This window comes from Felis catus, chromosome A1, assembly GCF_018350175.1.
Source record: "Felis catus isolate Fca126 chromosome A1, F.catus_Fca126_mat1.0, whole genome shotgun sequence".
Lineage (NCBI taxonomy): Eukaryota > Metazoa > Chordata > Mammalia > Carnivora > Felidae > Felis > Felis catus.
The window spans coordinates 10580896-10606039 of record NC_058368.1 but is presented as its reverse complement, the minus strand read 5'-3'; the positions used below and the strand labels follow the sequence as shown (position 1 = coordinate 10606039).

Here is a 25144-nt window from a genome sequence, read left to right as displayed (position 1 = left end):
CTGCCTGTTGTGATGTCAATAATGAGAGAGCACACCCAGCCTCCATGCTTAGCCCACCTCCCCATTTCTCCAAGAAACCGACACCAACCCCAGGAAAGTATTAAGGCCAAGATCTGGATCTTTTGCTACGACTAAAAGTCTAAGAATAGCAACATGAATTATACACATATGTTGTTGAGCACTGCCCTATATAGCACAGAAATATTTTTATTAAAAATAGAGACTCTATAAATCCATTATAGCAAGTCAGAGTATAATTATACGGCGAAGCATATGAAATTGCCAACATTCAACCTTTTTGACCTACAAAAAACCTGTTTCCTTATGTACAATGAGTACAGTACATAGAGTATCATGTGTAGGACACAGAGTATTCTTAGCCAGTGAACCAGCTTCCCGGAAGGCGCTTTGCTCAGTCTGAATAAGGTTTAACTCTTTGGTCTCTCTCCCATTATTGTATATTCTTGTGGTTCAACTCTGACAAAACTAAACAGGGTACGCAGGTGACAGTGCCTCGGCTGCTGCAAAGCCTCACGGAACAGCTTCAGGGTGATGTGAAGTGCAGGCTGAGTGGCTAGTGGCCTTCCCAGGAGAATGTCAGAGAAGCAAGAGTGAAAATCAGCTGCCACGTAGAGGGCCTTGCAAGACCTAAGACGTTATAGAGCTCATCACGTCGTTGCGCTGGAAAAATGGAACAGAGACATGTCACAACTTCAGGAAGTATGACAAGAATGAATAGCTGTCAGGATCGCCTTTTCATAGGGATGACCCCCAGCAGCCCATGTTTCTAGAAAGCATTCCCTATATTAAACACATATGCAGAAAATCATCATGATAGGTCTATGCTTTGTGGGGACTGTGATGAACAAGGCACCGTGCTAACTGCTTTGCACGAATGCATTAGGGTTGTCCAGAGCGACGGAACCAATGGGATATGTGTACAATTGAGATCTACTTTAAGGAATTGCCTTACACAGTGGTGAGGCTGGCAAATTCAAAGCCTCTGTGGCAGGCCAGCAGGCCAGAGACTCTCAGGCGGGAGCTGATGCAGCCATCTTGAAGCAGAATTTCTTTCTTCTCAGGAAATCTCAGTGTTTCTCTTAAGGCTTTTCAACCGATTGGATGCCACCAATTCAGGTTGTAGAGGATAATCTCCTTTACTTGATGTCATTGGATTGCAGATGTTGACCACATCTATGAAATACCTTCACAGCAACCCTTAGATGTAGTATTTACTTGAATAGCTGGCTACTATGGTGTAACCAAGGTGACAGCTTAAACTAATCATCACAACACGTATGCCATTTTTGTCCTCATGAAAAATCTTCGAGGATGATACCCTTTTATCCTCATTTTACAGATAAAGAAACAAGTTCAAGAAGGTCAAGAACTTGCTCAGGATAACACAGTTTGTAAAGGATGGAGTCATGTTTTGAAACTAGGGAATGTAATTTCAGAGCCTCCGGACTTAACCACCGGGTCCTCTGTCTCACCAAGCAGCGAGGATTTTACGCTAAGGATTCAGGAGTCGAGAAAGCAAAAGCCAGCAAAACGTAAAGCCAAGAAGAGGTCAGTACGAGTGAATCACAAGCTTTCCAGCATCATTGGCTCCCTGGCCATCTCACCACGCTGTGTACACATGCATGTGACCTATTAAGTGAGCCACAGTCTACGTAGAAGGAAGATTATACTATAGGGCATACAGGGGTACCAGCTTGTGTGAAAAAAAAAGGCAGATCAAATCGAATTACACGTAAGACAGAAATCAGGGAGATGAATGAAAAAGTCCTTCTTTCTGCCATTCCACATAAACTCCTTCCAGGGTTTTATTCCAACTGGAACGACAGCATTAGCACTATCTGGGAAAGCGATCCCTCAGAGCTGCGACAATGTGGACCTAGAAGGACGTAGGACTTGGGGACTCCCTGGAAAATCAAGTAGACAGCTAGTTGGGGCGGGATTTTATGTTCCTCACTTCCCAAACACCTTTCTCTCTCACTGTCACCCTCCCTTTCCCATAGACCATAGTGGCACTGGCAGAACCTTTCCATGTCCCCAAACCTCTTAGCTCTGTTTGCAGATATTTTAGCAGACCTTGTTCCCACCTTGGGAGAAAAATAGAGGCCAACAAAGACAATCTTCCTAAACATCTTTTTATACCACCCCCAAACATAGATCTGTACCAATCCTCCCCGGCTTCCTCTATAAGATTGCCCCTTGTCTTATGTTCTCGACTCCAAATATCATTGCCATCCATCCACTCTAGAACACAACCCATCAGTCATCATTTTCTTCTCCCTCTCTTATATTTTCAACCTTTTTGTTTTTTTCTTTCCCCTCTGCCTGCAAGTTGAACAAATGCTGCCACCACCTTAAAAAATACCTTGCATCTAGATCATTGTAATAAGCATAAATAGATGCAAATACTTTACAAATGGGAAAATTTGATCCAAGGAGTTGGGATCAAAAAAAAAAAAACAACTATATTCTGATTATAATAAACACATCTTACATATAAGAATATAAAGATACTGTAACATAGGGGCACCTGGGTGGCTCAGTTGGTTAAGCGTCTGACTTCAGCTCAGGTGATGATCTCATGGTTTGTGAGTTCAAGTCCTGCATCAGGCTTTGTGTTGACAGCTCAGAGCCTGCTTCAGATTCTGTGTCTCCCTCTCTCTCTGCCCCTCTGCCCCACTTACACTCTGTCACTCTATCGCTCTCTCTTTCAAAAATAAATGAACATTAAAAAAAAATCTTGTAAGATATTATTAATAAAAAGATAGAAAAAATAGATTCCTTCCAAACCCAAAGCAAAATATATCAGACAAAGAAAACTTTGAGATGAGAAATATTACGAGAAATAAGAAAAGGAAGTTTTATAGAGAGAAAAAGTTCAATTTACCAAGAAGATATAAAGTAGTCTAAATCTGTATATGCTTAAAGAGACTATTCTAAATTTGCGTATTCTTCTAAGTGTAGACAACAAAAATTAGCAAAAGAGGAAACACGTATCAATAATGTACTGTGGGTTTCGACATACCGCTACCAGTAATTTCCAGAGCAAGCAGGCACCCATACACGGTGAGATTTCAGATGGTTTGATTAACATGATCGGACTGAAATATCAATAAACTGTGCTACCAAGGAATGTAGAAATGCACTATCACTACGCCTACAGATACGTTCAGCCGAAACGGGCACGCGCATGTTCCCAAAGACATTTACGAGAATATTTGTAGCAGCACTATTCCTAATTGTCAACAACGGGGAACAACCCAATGATATCAGGACGGATGAAATAAATGAATAAATAAATGGTATTTAAAATGTATACTTACCTCGCGTCAACCCTGCTTCTCGAGCTACCATAACTTTCCTTCGTTTGCTTCTCTGACAATCGTTAAGTAAAAAATACTTTTTTGTATTTTTTGGTAAAAAAAAATACCAGCTGTTTCCTCACTTCCGTTGCACGGTGCTCAGTCCTTAGCAATATTCCCAGCCCCCATCATGCCACAGAAATTGCTCTGGTCTCCAGTATGTTGTTTCTTATTCCTGTTCTACTGGGCTGGTTTCCTGGCATCCCCTGAAACTGATGGTCGCTCCCTCCAACCTGCAACTTTCGTTGTCCTTCATTTTTTTTACGTAACAATTTTTTTTAACGTATTTAATTTTTAATTTTATTTTAATTCCAGTATAGTTAACACACAGTGCTGTATTATTAGCCGCAGGTGAACCATACAGTGACTCGACAATTCTATACATCACCCACGGCTCGTCACAAGTACGTTCCTCAATTTCTCGATTTCTCTCTTGGTGCTCCGTTGCTAAAGCCTTTTCTTTTTTTTCTTGGGTTTTCAGTGTCTTCTGCGGCCTCTGGTTCTGTCACTGCAGGTGCACTGAGACATGAGGCCTCATCTCTGCGCATGCTGGCCGATGATAGTGCCCCAGTTTTGGTGCACAGCTGTGCCGGGGCAGTAGGCACACTTACGTGATTGAGCGTGGACTCTGAAGTCAGGTGACAAGCTAACTCTGCAAATCAAGGCCTCTAAACCCAACCCTTCTCCTGAGCTTTAACCAGAGGGGCCCTAAAAATAAACTTAAGCCGGGTCAGATCTGTGCAGTGAGCCACTGTTGCGTTCCCTTTGCGTTCATATGCTGTTGAAAGGCCGTATCCTGTTCTCGTAATACCAGACCCGATTTATGCGCTTCTCAGATTTGCTTGGCTATGTCGCCTGCTTGGGGAAACAGATGACCCTCCAGGAAGATCGCTTGGCGCCAATGGCACTCTTGTCAGGGCGGAGAGGTGATGTGAATCTACTGAAGAGAAGCTGCCCGACCTCCGTCCTTGCCCTCCTGATGGAGGCTGACTTCCCATTGCACCAGGCTCCCCAGCACTTGGCCCTGCCTCAGCAAGCAGCTGCTTTGGGTTTCCCATGTTGCTAGAAACAGGACCAAACCCGCCTCATCTCATACCTCTGACCTTACACTACGGGGCTCTCTTTTCCTGCCCTTGTGTTTTGCCGTCACTGCTGAAGTACAGATGCCAGAAGCTTCCTAAGCTCCCCCCACCCCATCCCCCCGGCTTTCCAGGATGGGTCTTTCAGAAGGCAGTGTGCAGAAAGGCAGGCATAAAATGTTGCTGGCTCGTGCCCTTTCACTAGCTAAATGCCACTGCTCTTGTGGAAAAAATAACCCAGAAATGTTAGAGAGTTACACCCCAGTGGTAGAGAGAGGGGGAGACTTTGTTCAGTGAGCAAGAGGAGATAGAAAGCAGCCAACAGATTCTTCTTCCTCTCTCCTCCCTAAGAGACTGTTCCGGGATCTAGTGGTTCCATTTTCCCCTCCCTGGAGTTGTCTGAGCAACCAGCTAAGTTTCCAGGTAATCTGGACAGCTTGGAATGCACTCCTTTGCCCTTGCTTTCTCTCATCCCCTACCTCACTTACCTGGTTCCTTCACTCTTGCTTCCCTGTATCGCACCCCCTCAGCAAAACGTTGGCACTTAAGTTTTGACTCAGGCTCCGTACTCTAGGGAAACCACACTAAAATATTCACAATACAAAGGAAAAAGGAGCATAATCCTCTTGATTCTTTACTAAGTGCCTGTGTTTCTCGCTAAGAGATCTACACTTCTCTCTCTGAATCCTCACAGAATCTCCCCAATAGGTAGTATTTTTCCCCTATTACAGTGAGGAACGGAGGCTCACTGAGGCTTAAGAAACTTACCCAAGGTGGCACAGCTAGGTGTGACAGAGCTAAGGTGCCAACACCCACGTGTCTGGCTTCTGAGACAGTATCCCTCTCCCTGTTCTTTACTGTTCCTAGTATCAGGACTTTGCATTCTGGGGATTCTGTGAAGGTTCCATGTGGTAACTCATTGTTGGACTTTCCAGAAGCTTTGAGAATGATTCAGTGAAGAACATTTTAAATATCCAAGCACAGCACCATAAGAGAGTCCCAAAATGACAGGGTGAACGATCAAATCAATAAAAGCAGATGGTTAAAACACCCTTATTATTGGACATTTAGATATCGCTTATATTCTCATTTCTAAATGGAAACCCATTAATGAGCCAACGAAAGGTCGTGAAAGTAGCTGTTGAAGGAGGGGACACGGACATCCAAAGGGAGAAACAAAGGAAGAGAGTTCCACCCCACCCAAGCCTAGCTCTGTGCTCCATCCATGTGTGAAATCACTTGGTCAAGCTCATCTAGACCATCCAGATCTGTCTGTTCTCCTCACAAAGATCTTTGAGAACGAGGAGTACAAAGATTTAGCTAGAAAATTAATCTTGAAATGAAGCAGAGGGGTCCTGACTGCCAGAGACTGACAAAGGAAGGATTTCCTCATCCTGCACAGACTGTTACTGGCAGAGTTCTCTGTGTGTCCAGAGGTTCGGGCCAGGATTGTGCTTTGGAAATTGGAGAAAGACCGAATTTGGACCCTAGTATAGCACTCAGCCCCTCTCCAGGTTGTGAATTACAAACTGGACCTTCTCACCCTGTGTCCCTGCTGCAGGAAGGAGATGTTTTTTGTGTGATTACAAAATCAGACTGTTTACAGATAATTATTTTCTCTTGGTCTGAGAAAGTGCTGGAAGATTGACCTCTTGTACATGCTTATTAATTCATAAATGCATACTTATAAAAACAGGTGGATTTGTCTAAACATGAGGAAAGCATTAATACCACTTGCCTGATACCGAAACTCTTGCCTTAAAACTTGATAACCGTTCTGAGGACCTCCAGGAACTCTGCTGTGCCATAGGAGGTTAGTTTTCTGAGCGTCATTGCCAGCAGAGGCCTTTTCCTTTTCTGTATTGTCCCTGCATGCTGTTCAGTCACATAGCTGCCGTGCCAAAACCCTCACCTAAAGAATCAGCACTTGTCTCTTAAAATATGTAAACCTTTCATCTCCCAGCAAAACCTGTTCCAAGAGCTTAAAACACATTGTCTCGAGTTGTAATATCACCTGGGAGTCTTGATGAAATGACAGGACATTCTGATTCAATAGATCATAGTGGTGGGGGGGGGGGGGCGCGGGGTGTTGGGGCTGAGATACTGTATTTCCAGCATAGCTTCTGGATATGTCCGTGCTTCCGATCCATGAACAAAACTTAGAATACCAAGAGCTTAGAAGACCACCTTGATTTTCTCTTGAGTGTTTTGAAGATCATTTGGTCTCTAGAAAAATGTGCCCCTTGAAACTGCCTCATTGTTACCAACAAGCTGTTCTGGGCACCACTGCAGGAATGTTCAAACAGATGGGGATAAAGTTAGAAACTGAGAACATCACACAAGAGCCGTTCTCATTGGCCACATTGTTTTAGCTCTCGGCACACGCACAAACTCAACGCTGACCTAAAGGCTTATTCTCAAAATTACACACAAAAATGGATTTTGCCAACACTACTTGACTAATATGCTTGTTCCTGAGACCACCAGCCTCGTTTTATTCAGTCTCAAATTGGTTATTTTTCTTTGGGCAGTTTCAATTATTGTATAGGATAAGAAGATTTAAATGTTAAAACACATAAACAGAAGTAGCTCAATTGTGTATTTAAATTCTGTATTTGTTTTAACAGAAGTAATACTTGTTATTCTGTCTCTATTTTAGGGTTTTCATTTTCTGCCTGGAGAATTCAGCCATTTTAATGTAAAAAAAAAAAGTATTGTGGAAATTCGGCTAGTCCAAAACATGTTTAACTGTCTAGAACAGATGAGGGAAAGGGTATTGAATTAGGCAGCTTTTTCCAGATGCTTTAGAAGTGCTTAGTTAATATGTATTGCCTTTTACCCAAAAAGCATAGCTATGTGTTATCTTATATAGAAAAATACCTTACTTAGAGAAAAATTAAAACAAACATGTGGTTGTATATAAACTGTACCAGTTCTTAGATTTATCCCTTACATTCATTGTTGAAAACTGCCTGCCTAGATCAAATCTTTACCACCACATTTCTGTCACGTCCCCCTGGTCATTATCCCTGTTTTTAGAGGCTATCTATTCTAAGTAGATACCAATTCAAAAATAATTCACCAAAAACTCCTTACTTTAAGGAGATTAAGACCTTAGGAACCGTTTATCATATCACTCTCCTATTTCAAGACATTTGCTCAAAACCTGTCGTTCTCAACCCACTACTCAACACCCTTCATCAAATAAGTTAACAACCAAAATCTTAGATTTGAGAGACCAGTATATTCATTCCTCAGCAGAGAGAAGTTAAGGAGCCTACATCAGTTAGTCTTGATTATTTTTCTCTTGTCCATACTGATCTGTGCTACCTAACTATGAATTCAATTTCCTTAAAAAACATAGAACTGGGGCGCCTGGGTGGCTCAGTCGGTTAAGCGTCCGACTTCGGCTCAGGTCATGGTCTCACGGTCCGTGAGTTCAAGCCCCGCGTTGGGCTCTGTGCTGGCAGCTCAGAGCCTGGAGCCTGCTTTGGATTCTGTGTCTCCCTCTCTCTCTCTGGCACTCTCCCGTTCATGCTCTGTCTCTCTCTGTCTCAAAAATAAATAAATATTTTAAAAAAAAATAAAAAAAAACATAGAACTATTCAAATTATTTCTTCTTCGGTGAGTTTTGGTAGTTTGTGTATTCAGAGGAATTTCTATTTCATTGAAGTTGTTAAATGTATGTGCATAGAGTTCTTTTTTTTTTTTTAATATTGTTGTCAAATAGGTTTCCATACAATACCCAATGCTCATCCCAGCAAGTGCCCTCCTCAATGCCCATCACCTACTTTCCCCTCTCTCCCACCCCCCCCCCATCAAACCCTCAGTTTTTTCTCTATATTTAAGAGTCTCTTATGGTAGAGTTCTTTATAATATTCCCTTAGTACACTTTTAACGTATGTTGGGTCTGTAATGATACCATCTTTTCCCCTCCTGATATTTATAATTTTTTCTCTCTCCCTCTCTCTCCCTCTCTCTCTCCCTCTCCTTCTCTGGTTAATCTGTACAAAGTTTTACCATTCTTACTGAACATTTGAAAAAGTCAATTTCTGGTATTTATTTCTTTTCTGTTTTCAATTTTATGGATTTATGCTTTTATTATTTACTTTTTTCTGATAACTTTGGTTTAGTTTGTTCTTTGTCTAGTTCCCTAAAGAAGAATTATATCATTAACTTGGGGCCTCTTGTCTTTTCTCATATATACATTTAATAACATATTTTCCCCTAAACACTACTGTAGTTTTTACCTCACCAATTTTGATATGTTGTATTTTCATTTTCACTCTGATACTTGCTCTCCGGCCCATGGATTGTTTATTATCTAATTTCTTATCTAGATTATTATCTAATTTCTAAGAATTGGGAGATTTCCAGATATTTTTGTTATTGACTTCTAGATTAATTGCATTTTGATTAGAGGATATATTTTGAAAGATTTTAATACTTTTAAATATGTTAAGGTTGTTTTTATGACCCAGTATATGTTCTGTCTTGATAAGTATTTCCTGTGCACTTGAAAAAAATGTGTATTCTGCTATTCTTTGGTGGGATGTTGTTGTTCAGGTCTTCTATGGTCTTGGTAATGTTTTTGTCTGCTTGTTCTGTTACTGAAAGACAAAACTGAAAGCCTCCAAGTATAATTGTAGGTTTATTTCTCCTTGCAGTTCTTCTAATTGTATTTTATTGCCATTTTTTGGGTTTTGTTTTGGTTTTCTGTGTGTGCATACATATAAAAGATTGTATGTCTTCTTAGTGAATTGACCCTGTTATTACGTAACGATGCCTCTTGGTAATTTTCCTTGTTCTAAAGTCTACTTTGTTTAACATTAATGGAGACAATCCAGCTTTCTTTTGTTAAGTGTTTGCACATTACATATTTTTCTTTTCACTTTTAACCTATCTATATCAAGATGTTTTCAGTGGGTTGGTTTCTCAACAACACATATTTGAGTCTTAGTTTTTTGTCCAACTTAATGATTGCTATCTTTTATTTTGTGTGCTTAGACCATTTATATTTAATGTAATTATTGATAAGTTGGTGTTTTAGTCTGCCATTATTTTGTTTTTTCCCCCTCTATTTTGTATTCCTCTTTTCCCCTTTTGTGAAAATGTTTGATATATTTAACTTTATATTCCATCTTAATTTATCTACTCTTTTTGTCTTTATCCCTTTGTGTGGTTGGTCTAGTCATTACCACATACATATGTCCCTTTTTATAGTCGATTAAAATTAATATTTTACCTCTTAGGGTTAAATGTAGAAAATGTATCCTCCCCCTTTTATGTTGTATTTGTAGTTGTCATATGTATTACATCTACATACAGTAAAACCTACCCAGGCAATAGTATAATTTTGGCTTTGTATCATCATATGCATTCCAGAGAACACATGTACATACGTATTCCATATGTAGAGGAGAAAATAATCTGTCATATGTACCTAGTCGTTTACCACTTATGTTGCTCTTCCTTCATGCCTAAAGTTCCAAGTTTCCCTATGGTACAATTTCCTTTTTTCCTGAAGTTCTTCCTTTAACATTTGTTTTAGAGAAGAAATGCTTTTGACTAAAATTCTCTTCGTTTTCTTTCAACTCAGACTGTTGTTATTATTCCTTCATTCTTCAAAGGTATTCTTATTGGATAGAGAATCCTGGGTGGACAGTTCATTTCTTCTACTACTTTTAAAGTGTTGTGTCCCTTTATTCTGTCCTTTATTGTTTCTCATGAAAAATCCACAGTCATTCGAATGTAGTGTGTAATTTTTTTCTCTGGAAACTTTCAAGATTTTTTTTAATGTTGGTTTTCAGCAATTTGATTAAGATGTATCTGGGCATGGTTTTCTTTGAGTTTATCCAGTTAAACGTTCATTAAGTTTCTTGAAACTGTAAACTTATCTCTTTTACCAAATTTTGGAAGTTTTAAGCCATTATTTCTTCAAATATTTATTCTGCATCATCTCCTTTCATAGGTTTCAACTGGCATGAATTTTGTATCTTTATACTATTCCACAGGTCCCTGAGACTCTGTTAACTTTTTTTCCCAATAAATTTTTCTCTGGTATTCAAATTGGATGTTTTCTATTGCTCTATTCAAGTTTATAGATTCTTTTCTGTGTCATCATTACTTTTTTTAGTTCTAAAATGTCCATTTTATTTTTTACAGCTTCTCTTTCCCTGCTGAGAACTATTATCTTTCCATTGGTTTCAAGATTGTTCAACCTTATTTCATGAAACATAGTTATTATAGTTGCTTTAAAGTTTGTTAGAGGATTTAGATCACCAGGATTCACATCACTACAGGGTGGGCAGCTGTTGAGTGTTTTTTCCTTATGAGTTATTGAGATTTTCTCTTTTTGGCATGTCAAATGAGTTTAAATTGTATCCTAGACATTTTGAATATAATCTTATAAAACTCTGAGTCCTTTTGAAGTCCTTTTACATCTGGGACATAAGACTTCCAGTTCTAGCCAAGTTGAAGTAAGAAACTAGTTTCACCATCTCTTGGAAACAAACCCACCACTAAAAGGGCAAAATATAAGCAACAGGGGTTTTCAAGACACTGGATATCAGGCCATTGAGGAGAGCAATCTGTAAGGGACAGGAAACAAATGAGGGGAGCTCTAAAATTGCCCCTTTTAATTCTGTAAGAGAGTTCTTATACCATGATACAGGGGGTGGAAACCAAAGCAGATTGCAGTGGTTTCCCCGAGTTGAGTAGATTAAGCTGAGCATCCACGGAGACCAAATTGGCTAGCATTTGCAGTACAAATAGCAGAGATGGGAGAGATCTGCAGGGGACCCCCTTTGAGTATTCTCAAGAGTACTGTTCAGTGCATATGTGTGATGAAAATACTTGATGTTAGCAAATAACCGCCCCAGAAGGATCAGAGGAAACAGTCTTTGGAGTTCACACAGGACCAGAAATATGACCTCTTTTCACCAGCCAGAATGGGAAACCTCATATCCCATGAAACATCTAGTAAAATACTCAGAAGTATCTTATTTCAGTAGTGAGCAATAAGTAGCCTTAGGTTAAATGCCGCTCTTATTCTACCTAAACAAATCTTAAAAGCAAGACACAAAAAAGGCCAACCTGTTTCTTAATTGCATCCCAAGAAAAACAATTAAGAATATTTATAGGAAAACAAAAATGTCCAGCACCTAACAAGGTAAAATTCACAATACCTGGAATCCAGTTTAAAAGTCACCAGCCATGCAAAGAAGCAGAAAAATATAACCAATAATGAGAGTAAAAATCAATCCAGAATTGATATAGATGTGAGAGTTAGCAGAGACATTAAAAGTTATTATAACCATATCATACATGTTCAGAAATTTAAGTAGAGACATAAGATATTTTTTAAATCCAAATCAAATTTCTAGAGATGAAAACTACAATGTCTAAGATGAAAACTACATTGGATGGTATTAACAGCAGATTAGATATTATTAGAAATAAAGATTAATGAACTTGAAGACAGTAATAGTAACTATCCAAACCAAAATCAAGAGTCAGACACCTAACCACTTAATTGACTGAGCCACCTAGGTGCCCCAAACTCTTCCTTATTTCGAGGATATTATAAAACAGAAGTAATCAAGACAGTGTGGAATTGGCATGAAGATAAATCAATAGAAAAGAAGATTCTAAATATATATGAGCATATCAACAAGTATAGACAACTATTTTTTGACCAAGGTACAAAGGCAGGTGAGTGGTAAATTGGATGTCCTATGTGAGAGAGAGAGAGAGAGAGAGAACTTCAATCTATACATCATACCATTTATAAAAATCAACTCAAAATAAATCATAGATTTAAGTGTAAAATCTAAAACTATTAAACTTCTGGAAGAAAACAAGAAAATGAAAAAGCTACAGACTAAGAAAAAATACTTTGTCCATTTTTAATATTGAGTTCACTATTTCCTTATTGAGTTTCAAGAATATTATAGGTAAAAGTCTTGTACAAGATGTGCATTTTGGAAATATTTTCTTTCATTTTGTTGTTTGTCTTCTTATTCCTTAAACAGTCTCTTTTTTTGTCTCTGAATTTTTATTTAAATTCTGTTTAGCTGGGGCATCTGTGTTGGTTAAGCATCTGACTCTTGGTTTCGGCTCAGGTCATGATCTCATGGTTTGTGGGTTCGAGCCCCGCATCGACAGTGTAGGGCCTGCTTGGGATTCTCTCTCTCCCTCTCTCTCTGTCCCTCCCCTTCTTGCTCTCTACCTCTCTCTCTCTCTCTCTCTCTCTCTCTCTCTCTCTCTCTCTCTCTCAAAATAAATAAATAAACATTTTTTAAAAATGAAATAATTTCCATTTGGTTAACATACAGTTTAATATTAAAGGTGTAGAATTTCATGATTCATAGAATTTCATGATTCATCACTTACATACAACACCCAGTGCTTATCACAAGTGCCCTCCTTAATCTCTGTCACCTATTTAACCCATCTCCCCATCCATCTCTCCTTCAGCAACCATCAGTTTAAACAGAGTCTTTTAAAGAGCAGACATCTTTAATTTTGATAAGGTCTATTTTATCAATTTGTTCATTCATGGTTCATGCTTTTGGTGTCATAATGAAGAAATCTTGCCTAACCCAAGGTCACAAATGTCCACTCCTTGGTTTCCTCTAGAAGTTTTATAACTGTAGGTTTTACATCAGAACTATAATATACTTTATTACATTGTGCAAAACATAAAGTCAAAATTTTTTTAAGTTTGAAAATATTTATAAATTAATAAAGAATTTATATCCAGAACGTATAAAAATACTCAAAACTCAGCAATAAGAAAATGTACAACCCAGCGAAATGAGCAAAAACAACGAATAGATGCTCCACCAAAGAAGATATACAGATAGTAAAGGAGCATATGACAAGATGCTCAATATTATCAGTTATTAGGAAAATGCAAACTAAAAGCACAGTGAAATACCACTAGTCACCTAATAGCATGGCTAAAATTGAACAGACCGGTCAAACCAAATATTGGCAAGGATGTGGAGGAAATAGAACTCTCATGGGCTGCCTTTCATAGGTCAGATTTTTAAATGGTACAGTTACTTTGGAAATGAGTTTGGTAGTTACTTGGAAAAGTTAAGCACGTAATTACTATGGGATCCATCCTTCCTCTCTCAGATACTTACCCAAGAGAAACGAAAACACATGTCCACACAAAGCTGCCATTTGGGCTTTTGTTAATAGCCCCGAACTGGAAACAACCCCAAATGTCTATTAGTAGAGACAAACAGACACATTTTGTATACCCGTATGTGTTAGTCTAGATCCACATGTATTAGTGTATATCCGGATGTATTAGTTTCTTAGGGCTACCATAACAAGTGTCCTGAACAACGGGTATTTATTGTTTCACAGTTCTAGAGGCCAGAAATCCAAAACCAAGGTGTCCTTCTACGTGCTCTGAAAGAGATCAGTTCCGGCCCTCTCTCCTAGCCTCTGGCAGCCTCAGGAATTTCTCGACTTGTAGTTGATGTTCTCCCTGTGTGCTTACATCATTTTTCCTCTGTGCATTTTTCTGTGTCCAAAGTTTCTTATTTTATAAGGAAACCAGTCACATTGGATGAGGGACCACCCTAATAACCTCATTTTAACTTGATTGTCTCCGTACTGATCCTATTTCCAAAGAAAGCCACATTCTAAAATACTAGAGGTCACGACTTCAACATATCTTTCATGGGGAGGGGTGGGGGGAGACACATTCTACCCATAACACTATGCAATGGGTTACTATTCTGCAATTAAAAGGAAGAACATGATTCTGAAAACATTTATGAGTGAAAGAAGCCAGATTTTAAAAAATAGTGCATACTATATGATTCCACTTATGTAAAATTCTACAAAATATAAACAAGCCATAAACTACTTTTGTTAAAGAAGGCAGATCGGTGATTACCTGAAGCAAGGGATATGTAGAAACTTTTGTCGGTGATGAACGTTTGCTATATTTATTGTGATAATTGTGGTCATGCAGACAAAATGACTTAGAGGCCAAACAATCAAATTCAGTCAGTGGAATGAAACAACAGGGAAAAGTACTCCAAAGATCGGCACTGTTGGGTGTCATTATCCAGGACAAAGGAACCAGTGGTTCTCCCCTCTAGCTTCACCATCGTGTCACTTATTCTCTTTGTACAGCATACCTCAGAGATATTGTGAGTTTGGTTCCAGACCACCGCAATAAAGTGACCATGACAAGTCCGAAGATCTTTCTGTCTTCCTCGTGCATGTAAAAATGACGTTTACACTGCTATAGTCTATTAAGCATACAGTAGCATTGTGTCTAAAAAATGTACCTACCTTAATTTTAAAATACTGCTAGAAAATACTAATCATCTGAGCTTCCAACGAGTTGTAATCTTTTTGCTTATGGACGGCTTTGTCTCAATGCTGATGGCTGCTGCCTGTTTCTCTGGGGCAGTATTCTATGTAAATGAATATGAGTATCAGTTTCGCCAACGACTGGATCCTTGGCCAAGATGTTTTCTTTCTCTGGGTCTTAGTTTCTTTGACTGAAAGACAGATAATCATGTCTGTTGCAATTCAACTAGATTTGATAATACATACAGTTGTTCCCTATTAACACAAAGAAGAGATTTTTTTTAATTTATTTAATAAACTGGCATAGTACTCTTTGTCAGCCATTGTTCTAAGCGGTATTCAAATACGAATTCATTTATTTTTAATACTAATCGTATAATGTAGGTATTATTCTCCTCATCTTTGAAGTTTGAAAAACCTACCCAATGTTACAAAGCCATAGTGTGGCAGTCGGGACTGGAGCCAGAGAGCAGTCTAGTTACAGTCTGTGTTCTTAACCACTGTGCATCACTGCCTTATATTTGGGGTTAAATGTACACTTTTAACAGGAAAAAAAAATCCATGTCGCTCACTAAAAATGATAGCCGTTGTGTTGAAGCAACGGTTTTCATTATCCAGCATTAAATAATATGTCTTCTTAGTTACTGTTACTATCTACCAAAGTTTCTAACACACAGTAGGCACACAGAAATATCGATTAGCTGACTTGTCACATAGTCAGTTCTCAGTTAGCCAAACTGACAAAACAGAGATCAAACAAGTACTAGCAAATCGTTTCTATTTGGTCTGTGAATATCCAATATGCTAGGGCAAGACAGAGAGGGTTTTTGTCTACGATTCCCCTTCCTAAATGTACTTCCCTGGCGCATTTACTAACTTGTCTCTCAGACATTCTGCAAGCTGTCAGTAGATTTTCTCTAACTTTATCTCATTAAAAATATCATTTTCTATTATTTCTGAAGTCCTTTTACTCCCTCAGCCACTATGAGTCTGTAACTCATCCCTTTGTTAGCCCAGGGATGGCCAGTGGGTTTCATCGGGAGGGTCAACTCTGGGCAGTTGTGTCTCCCTTGGAACAATGTCTGGGGCCGTGCTAAGGCTGTCTCCTGGCATAATCATATGTAGCCGCATTCACAGGGGACTAAGGGAGCCATGGACATAGGGCCACACTTATTCCCGTCCCTGTGTCCCACCTCCTTGCTCAGTACTACGTGTCCAGCCATCAGAGTACAATAATGGTGAGGGACTCAAACACCACTGTTAGAGGATCCTCAAATGGTAAGAAAGACATCTTCACTTTATTAAATTGAAGTCCAGTAAAGATAGAGCCAGTAGTGTTGATTTCTGCTGGTCACTCTTCAGAGTCTGCTGGGATTCTACTCCTTCTATTTCCTCAGCTTCAAGTGGCTGGCCTCTCAAATAAGTGATGCAAGAATCCAGGATCATTAGAGATCCCTTTAAGCTCAAAGTGGAAACTGGAGATGATGCAAGTCAAATCAAGGGTGGAAACGGAACCTGAGAACCTAGTGCTTTGGCAATGGAACATAAGGATCCTGGTCTTCTGTGAGCGTTGCTTTATCTATCTATGAAATGTCACCTGTTTCTCAAGGATGAATCATTGGAAATAAGACAATATATTTACAGGATAAAGATAGGGAATATCTGAAAATCATTAGAATTCATTTCCTAATATTAATGAAGTACATGACAACACTAAAAATAATAATAATTACTATTATTATTATTATTATTATTATTATTATTATTTGAAATGCTCTATGAAGGAGGAAGTTACTCAATTTTCTTCCATCAAGTGGCCCGCTTCCTAGGAATCTAAGGAGAAGGTCTCTGTATGAAGAGAAGAAAAAATAGAAGATAGCTCAGTGGAAGACTGAAGAAAGAAAGATTGGGCCAGCCCCGGCCATATACAGAAGAGCCTCTCGACCAGAAGGTCGGTGATTACCTCAGAATACGGCACTGTCCTCAGAGCATGTTAACTCTTGGTCCTATTAGTTTCCTACTGTAGAGGGGCACAGGGCATCATGTTCATTCTTTCTACCTCAGCGACCTCTGACAGCCTGGAATACTCCACTGGTGCTTGCTTGGATTTCTTTTCCCACCACCGTGGCACATCTCTTCAGAGCAAGGATTTCAGGCACATCTATCTGGTGGACCAGCCTGAGACACCCATGAACACCTATGGCAGAAAAAGAAATTACAAAGCTGTGTAAAAATATTTCTGCCATTTTTAACTTTAGAACATTAGAAATGGACTTTTAAAATTGAAAGTAACCCAGGGGCTTTAAATATCTAGCTATTAGGTTTTTTTTTTTTTTAATAAACTGCCTAATGAAACTGAGCCCTTTATTCCTCAAAAAAAAAAAAAAAAAAAAAGAGTGGATAGAACTGTGTCATTTCACAAGGTGACTTTTTTCAAAGCCTTTTTGACTCTCAACTTTATAAAGGATAACATTCAATGATAACTAAAAGCCTCACATTATTCGTTCCTCTTTGAGCTTCTCTTGAATGTGGTCTCTGATCCTGGTGTTTTTGGATAGACTCCCTTTATAACAGCTGCCCAATGATCCATTGAAATGACAAGCGAAGGGCCACATGGTGGGCTGAGTGCACTTAGTGCAACTGTGACCAGAGAGATGACAAAAAGGTTTCTTCTAGTCAGTTGCAGAAATGCCTCTATACCCGTGGATGACAGAGAACTCCAGGTAACCTCCCTGGGGGTTATTTTTAGCCAACGACCATTAATACTCATGAGCTTACTACTGCAGAGATCAAATTCCATAGCACCAGCTTTGAGAAACACAAATGTGGAACGCTTTGCTTTTTTGACACAGGTTTTTTTAAGGGACTCCATTTCTAGTTAACGTGAGCAACAATGAGTTGGATTAAGAAACGAGTGCTACATGATTTCTATCTGTTTGACATAAATGAGTAAAAAAAAAAATAAATGTCATTCATAAGAGGCCCATGTATTTTCTTTTTAACTTTCTATTTTAAAATAATTTTAGATTTACAAAAAGTTGCAAAAGAGAATGGAAGAGAATCCCATGCTCACTTACCCATCTTTCCCCAAGGGTGGCACCTTTTATAGCTGTAGGTCAATATCAAAATCGGTAAATTGACATTGGCAGATTACTATCAACTAGATTACGGACATTATTCAATTTCATCAGTTTTTACACAAACTCATTGTGTGTATGTGTGTGTGTGTAACTTACATGGTTTTATGGGCAAGTCCTGCCAAACTTTCAAGAAACAGATTATTCCCAATGTATATTAGAGGAGTACCCCATGAAATGTCAACATTCGGTCAGTTGAAAATCAACTCTGAGTTGTAAATTTGATACATAAATATGATTCCATTTGTGCTATTGAAAGTTTGCAACAATACTATGCTCTTCAATTGTGTTTTCTTACTGAGTTTATTTTTATTGTTTTGATTTTTTCCCTAAGCATCGACTTCACCTCAGGTCATGATCTCACACCTCATGAGTTCGAGCCCTGCATCGGGCTCTGTGCTGACAGCTCAGAGCCCGGAGCCTGCTTCAGATTCTGTGTCTCCCTCTCTCTCTGCCACTCCCCTGCTCACAGTCTGTCTCTCTTTCTCTCAAAAATAAATAAACCTTGAAAAAAAATTTTTTTCAAGAAATGTAAGTAGTTTTTTCTATCCATTTAAACAAACATTTTATAGCTGAGGCAAAGATTGTTTTGGGTTTTCTATGTAGACAATCTGATGTGAATAATGACAATTTTATTTCCTTCCTAATCCTTGCATTCTTTATTTCTTTTTCTTGATTTATGACTCTATCGAGGACCACCAGAATAATGTAGAAAGGGCATGGTAGTAGTGAGTTCTTGATTTTCTAATGAGATGATTCTAATGTCTGTTGTAGGTTTTGGGTAGTTAACTGTAGTCATATTAAGGAAGTTCTCTTCTGTTTCTTACCATGTCTTTACCAAGAGCTTTTTTTTTTTAATCATGAAAGAGTATAGAATTTTACCGAATTCTCTCTGTGCCCCTATTGAAGCATTTGTAGGTTTTTCTTCTATATTTATATGATCAACTATATTTAGAGATTCTCTAATGATAACCACTTTTCCATCTCTAGGGTAAGCCCAACTTGGTCAGAATGTAGTTTCTGTTCTTTATATTGCTGAATTTAGTATGCTTTTTATCATACCTGGCATTTTTTATGCAGATAAATGAGTGATGTTGTCTTATAATTTTTTTTGTGTGTGTGACACAGTCCTTGTCTGATTTCGGTGTCACCGTTGTGCTGGCCTCAAAGATGGGTTGGGAAATACGCATTTCTCTATTCTCTAGAAAAGTTTGTGCTATGTGAAATTTCTGTTCTTACAGATCATGGAATTCTGGAGTTTGGAGGAAAACAAGTTTTAATCAACACGCATGTACCATTACCACTAATAGTTTTTTTATACGGGTATATTAAATATCATGGTCAAGTCTTTAAAATGTGGTGGTTTTAGATAACATAAATTGTTCCAGTCTTCCCATTTACTAATTCTTGACTGGGGAAGGTTTTGTTTTTCAGAGCTCCAATAGGCGAATATAGTGGTGCGATCCACTGGAGAAAGTTTTGTTGAGTGTGGCAAATACCATACGACTCTACCAGTAGTTGTTTCACTGAGGTTGAACAAATCACAACACAGTCACCAGATTTACAAGCTTATCTTGCTAGTACTTGGTGGAACATGGATCCTAATCCTGACAAACTGCCCTCAGAAAACTTAAAATCCTGACTTCCACACTGAAAAAGACATAAATCTATACAATGCCTGACTCCCTCTATACTGAAAATAAATAAAACACACACACACACACACACACACACACACACACACACACGTTAAGCCACAAAGAGCACTATCATAACTACTCTCTTGCATATATTCTCAACCCCTCAACTACTGCCTGGACTCACCATATTCATTTGGCAGAATCACAACCCTAGTTAATACCAGCTGTTTGCCTATTTCATACCTGTCTTTGTACAGCTAATATGGCTGGAGGAAAACACACAATCACGCTGATTGATCCTACTTCAAATTTCTAATTTTAAGTCAAATGAACCCTTGTTTTATGATGCCCAACTTCCCTATTTCATTCACTCTCCTACTCTTTGAGACAAATGCAGTCAATTCTTTTTTTAAATTTTTTTAAAGTGTATTTATTTTTGAGAGAGAGAGAGACAGAGCATGAGTAGGGGAGGGGCAGAGAGAGAGGGAGACACAGAATCCGAAGCGGGCTCCAGGCTCTGAGCTGTCAGCACAGAGCCCGACGTGGGGCTCGAGCACACAGACTGTGAGATCGTGACCTGAGCCGAAGTTGGACGCTTAACCAACTGAGCCACCCAGGTGCTCCAATACAGTCAATTCTTGTTATTTGCTACAGTGACGTTCTTTGATGTCACCAGCAACAGTGAACTAATGCATACTGAACCAGTGCTCCTAGGAAAAATACAGAGTTAGGTTGCTACGAGCTTCTGGCCACATTTTCATCAACTGATCACATATAATCTTGTTCTTTGTGTGTTTTCATTTAAAGCCATCTTACTGAATCTATATTATTGATTCATTAACATTTAACTCAGAGACAATAGCATTATAACTCATGCCTGAATTGTCCAATAGTCATATTTTCTCCATAAGGCACACCACAGCCTCCTTGCTCTTAGGAACACTAGACAGCATTTCAGCACTATGCTTGGAGGTGGGCATTTTAGACAGCACCATTTTGTGCTAAAAGTATGGCTCTACATAGGCAACGAAAAGGTCACTTTCTTATAGCACGAGGGCTAAAACAATAAAGCACAGTGTAACTTGGTCAGTCTCAGCTGGGAGCATACATGTTGGGTGACCACAATTTTTCATAGCTCTGAGTGTGCACATATCTGCAAATGAAAACACTAAGACTGCATGCTTGAGGGTGACAAGTTAATTTTAACAAATGGGTGAATTTGTAAATGTTAAATCCACAAATAATGAGAATCAACTCTATTTTACCATCTTCTTCTCTCAAACCTTCATCATCTCCTCTCCCCTCACTCTAACTCATGACCTTGTTTTTCACTTCTCGAAGCAATCGGAACTTCTCTTTCCTACCCCCACTGTCAACCTTCCAGCATCTTCTCCCACATATTCTATCTTCCTGCTCTCTACCAGAGATAAGTTCTCCTTGCTTCTATTTAAAATTGCCTCCCCCCCAACACCCATCTGGGCACTAAGATCCCATACACTCTCACCTCCTTAATGACACTACTCTAGCTATTCTGCCCTCTCTGCCAAGTATCAGTTTTTCTTTCTCCTAAGTCATTACCATCAGTGCAAAAATATTGCTCTCTCTTCCTTGTTGATAACTTCTGGAAGTTATTGTGAAAAACGTTTTAAAATACGCAAACAGTTTGGAAAATTCCAGATTCCTGTCTTTAATACTAATGAAATAATCAGAAGCGAGATTAGTAATTGCAGCAGTATTCATAAAAGCAAACAATTAACTATGGGACAGAATGGGTGGATCTGGGAGGTATTATGCTAACCGAAATAAGTCACACAGATACAAACAAATACCATATGATTTCACTTATATGTAGAATCTAGAAAACAAAATAAACAAACCAGAAAAGCAGACAGACCCATACATACAGAGAACAAACTGGTGGTTTCCTGAAGGGAGGCTGGGGGTGGGGGGGAAATGAATGAAGGGGACTGGGAGATACGAGCTTGCAGTTATGGAATGAATAACTCACAGAAATGAAAGGTACAATGTAAGGATGATAGTCGGTGGTATTATAACAGTGTTGTATGGTCACAGATGGTAGTTACACTTGTGGTGAGCGTAGCATAATATAAACTTGTGGAATCATTATGTTGTACACCTGAAATATAACATTGTGTGTCAACTATACTCCAGTTAAAGAAAAAAAGAATTGAAAACAACCTAAATGAACAGTAGGAGCCTGGTTAAATATACACAGTAAAATACGATATAGACATTATAAGCTACAGATTGCTATTAAGTGATATATTCATTTCTATTAATTAAGTTAAAAACATAAATTACTACACAAATTATATTGTCCTACTTTCATAAAAAGAAAAAATAAATTCATTTTGCCTCTGTGGGTTTGCACCCTGAAAAGTAATTGGAAGGATATTTGCCAACATTTTACTCCTGGTTTCCCTGATGCCCAAGCCCAGGGTCTTAGGCACTGCACTCAAATCTCAGGTGTGCCTATTCCCAAATAAATTGTGGCCCAGAAAGTCACACTAAAACTGTAGATGTGTTGCTAGCTTATTCCTAGAATGTCAATACAAAAAACTGGGGTTGCAGTGTCTTCTTTTTCTTTTATAGATACACTGTATTTGATTGTAATCCTGGGAATGTAACTAAGGGGCCTCTTAACTTGGACAAAATGGCTGCCAAAGTGGTGAGCGGGCATCATCCTTCCTTACTTGAAGGCAGAGACCATGAAATCCAATACCCCTGTGGAATAAGAACAAACAGCTCTTCAGTAGCAAAACCAATGAACAACTATCTCGAGACTGTGTTTAAAAAACAAACAAACAAAAACTGCAATGCCAAAGAGTAAGCAGAGCATTTTCTAGGGCAGGTGGGAGGTGTGTTTGTAGTGGGTTGACTAGTTCAAAGCCAGACTCCTCTCTTGCCAGCTGTTCTGATTCTCACAAACTGTCACCACAGTTACTCCTCCACGAATCCTTATCAGATATTTTGAGAGATCAAGAGTATTTCCCAAAACCCAACCCAATTCCCCGAAACAGGTAAGACCTATCATCAGATTCTAAAACTCACCTCATACACTATTAAACAGTGCATTACATAAGGAAAAGATAAGAATCAGCAGTAGAATTTCAATCGAATACTATTTTAGTTGTCAAAGGACTTAAGTACTCACCTCAAACTCTCACCACTATGCTGTTACCTGTCCTTTTCCCCTGTTTGCCCTGTACCCTCCCCCATCAGTCAACTTCAAGCACTAGATTCTGCCTTTATAGAAGACACATATCAAGAGGTGTTTGCTTGATGATTATTATTTAAATGATAGTTTTATGTATCCTTCTGCTTTATATCTCAAAGTAAAAATAAATAGGTCTACGATGAAGAAAATGGTTCACTTTTAGGGGTTTTAAAAATTACGTCCTTTTCAGGGTACCTGAGTGGCTCAACTGGTTAAGTGCCTATTAATTTCAGCTCAGGTCATGATCTCACAATTGGTGGGATTGAGTCCTGCATCGGGCTCCTCATTGACAGCACAGAGTCTGCTTAGGATCCTCTCTCTCCCTCTTTCTATACCCCTCCCCTGCTTGTGCATTCTCTCTCTCTCTCTCTCTCTCTCTCTCTCTCTCTCTCTCTCTCTCTCTCTCTCAAAATAAATAAGGTTAAAAAAATTATATCCTTTTCTTCCCCATATCTGTTAGCAGGTCAGGACAGAACTTTGACCCTTTCATGACCCCAGTCTTTGCCTAGGTTGAGTCAGCTTCCCAATCTGTTCCCATCCAGCCCAATGTCAATACTCTACCCCTGCAGAATTCAGCCTCCTTAGGGCAAGAGTGCTGCCCAATGGGCTCCTAAACTCCGGGAACCTCGTCTTCAGGTCTATCCAATCAATGTATGGACATAGAGAAATACCTAGAATTCTTTAAGTCAGGATTTTTTGTGAAAAGAGCAAAACAGTGTACTGAATGTGACCGAACACATACTCCAAAATGAAAAACGTACAGTTTTTTATAGGCAGGTAAAAGGGCATTTTTATCCAGGCAACACCTGAGGAACCTCAGAGCTCATGACCTCTGACCCAGAAGTCAGCTGTTGATGCTCCAGGCAGACTGCTTCTTAACTGTCATAGAACATTGGGAACGTTCTTAACTGTCGCTGACGGCAATATCCAGACATATCTCTTGTTGCACCTGACAGAGCAGGAACCCTGTAGGGACCTTTGAAACCAACGGATATTTAGATACTTCTGCTGGACCGAGTGTCCGCAAAGGAAAGCAGACAGAAAGGAAGAAGTAGGGTCCTGGGAGAAGATACCTGTGAATAAAGAAGTTTAGCCAATTGGCTCTGACAGGGCAGGGTGAAGCATATCACCCAGACACCAGGGACGTCCTGTGTATCCCTGAGCCAGCTTTTCTGCCCAGCTACCCACAGCCTCCTCCCCTTCCCCAGGGGAGAAGTGTGCTCCAGAAATGGGGGAGTGGGGGGCACCCTCTGGTCCAAAGGAACAAACCATGTCACCTGTGCTCTAATACCGTTGGAGTGGTGATCCAGAGGAGAGGGGCAGCTGTTGAGGAAGCGACCTATGTGGGAGGAGACCAGAGTATGGAGAGGAGGCCAGAGAGATTGCAAAGCCACGTGTGCTTTGTTTTTAGGAATATCAGTCATCATGCCTCCTAGATGCTTCAGGAAAGAAAGTGAACTTACCTTCCTAGAAGGAGGGCCATTCAGATAACCGATGAAGACACACTTAGAAATCCTGAGGAATGTTTTGAAGAGGGATCGTGAAGGGGGGAAAAAATCGGAATTTTTCTGAGAAGAGAAGTGGGAGTCCAGAGCAGGGAGAGTGGCAGGGGAACCACAAATGGGGAATGTTAATGTCCTCAGGGGCAGATAAAACTGGCTGCAAACTCAAGGCATATGCGGGGGTGGGGGTGGGGCCGATGATATGGATCTGGAATTCTTCCGCACTCAAGGGACCAATGATAACCCTTCAACCAGAGTGGATTAGGGAGCCATTCTGGTCCAGTCTGGGTCCTCTTCCTCATGTCCCCATCCATGCTCATAGAGCATATCTTCACTGGGTATCCCCTTCTTGGTTTGGTGCCCTTATTTCTGAGACCTGGACTTTTTGCTTCGGAAGTTGCTCCTAGAACAGCCTCCAGTTACACGGTCCTTCCCATTTATTTCATAGCAGGCTCCACTGCCCCACACTATTCTCTGTAAGACTTGCTGTGGCCACAGGGGCTGCCCTCCCTAGCCCAAGCCTGCTGTGCCTGTTTCTGTGTTCTCTTTGGCAACTGCATTCTTCTCTCTTTGAGACCCAGCTTCTTTTTACATGCTATGGTAATCAGAGAGGTGTTTTAAACCTAGCTCCACAGCTGAATATTACCTCAAAAGGATCCCCGTTAGAAAAAAAAAGAATTGGGATGGGTTATAATTTTAACATAAAAGGCCAGCTCCTGCTTGAAATTAGAGGTGAAAAGTATTTCCCACTAGTCTAAACCATGACACCGATCCATCGCTTATGCAGGAGGCAATAAACTTCTTTCTCTAGCCTCCCACCCCCA

General features: G+C 39.5%; 2 long non-coding RNA genes across 16 annotated transcripts in view; one reads left to right on the top strand and one right to left on the bottom strand.

The window, feature by feature from the left end:
• The window catches only part of LOC109497305, a 339187-nt gene extending 316873 nt beyond the window's left edge, over window positions 1-22314 (top strand). For both annotated transcript variants that reach the window (XR_006593233.1, XR_002740634.2), the window contains one exon: window positions 22194-22314. This is a non-coding gene — a long non-coding RNA (uncharacterized LOC109497305). The remainder of the gene's footprint in view (window positions 1-22193) is intronic.
• Window positions 172-24419, bottom strand: LOC105260585. Of its 14 annotated transcripts, none has more exons than XR_006593140.1 (6): window positions 23580-23666; window positions 22295-22325; window positions 19003-21717; window positions 16767-17000; window positions 14783-14994; window positions 172-681 (listed from the first exon to the last, which is right to left on the bottom strand). It is a non-coding gene; the product is annotated as an uncharacterized LOC105260585 (long non-coding RNA). The 14 variants fall into 14 exon arrangements; XR_006593151.1 differs by lacking the exon at window positions 23580-23666 and adding an exon at window positions 23490-23504; XR_006593095.1 differs by having other exon boundaries at window positions 19003-22325; window positions 23580-23693.
• Between the last annotated feature and the right edge of the window lie 725 nt (window positions 24420-25144).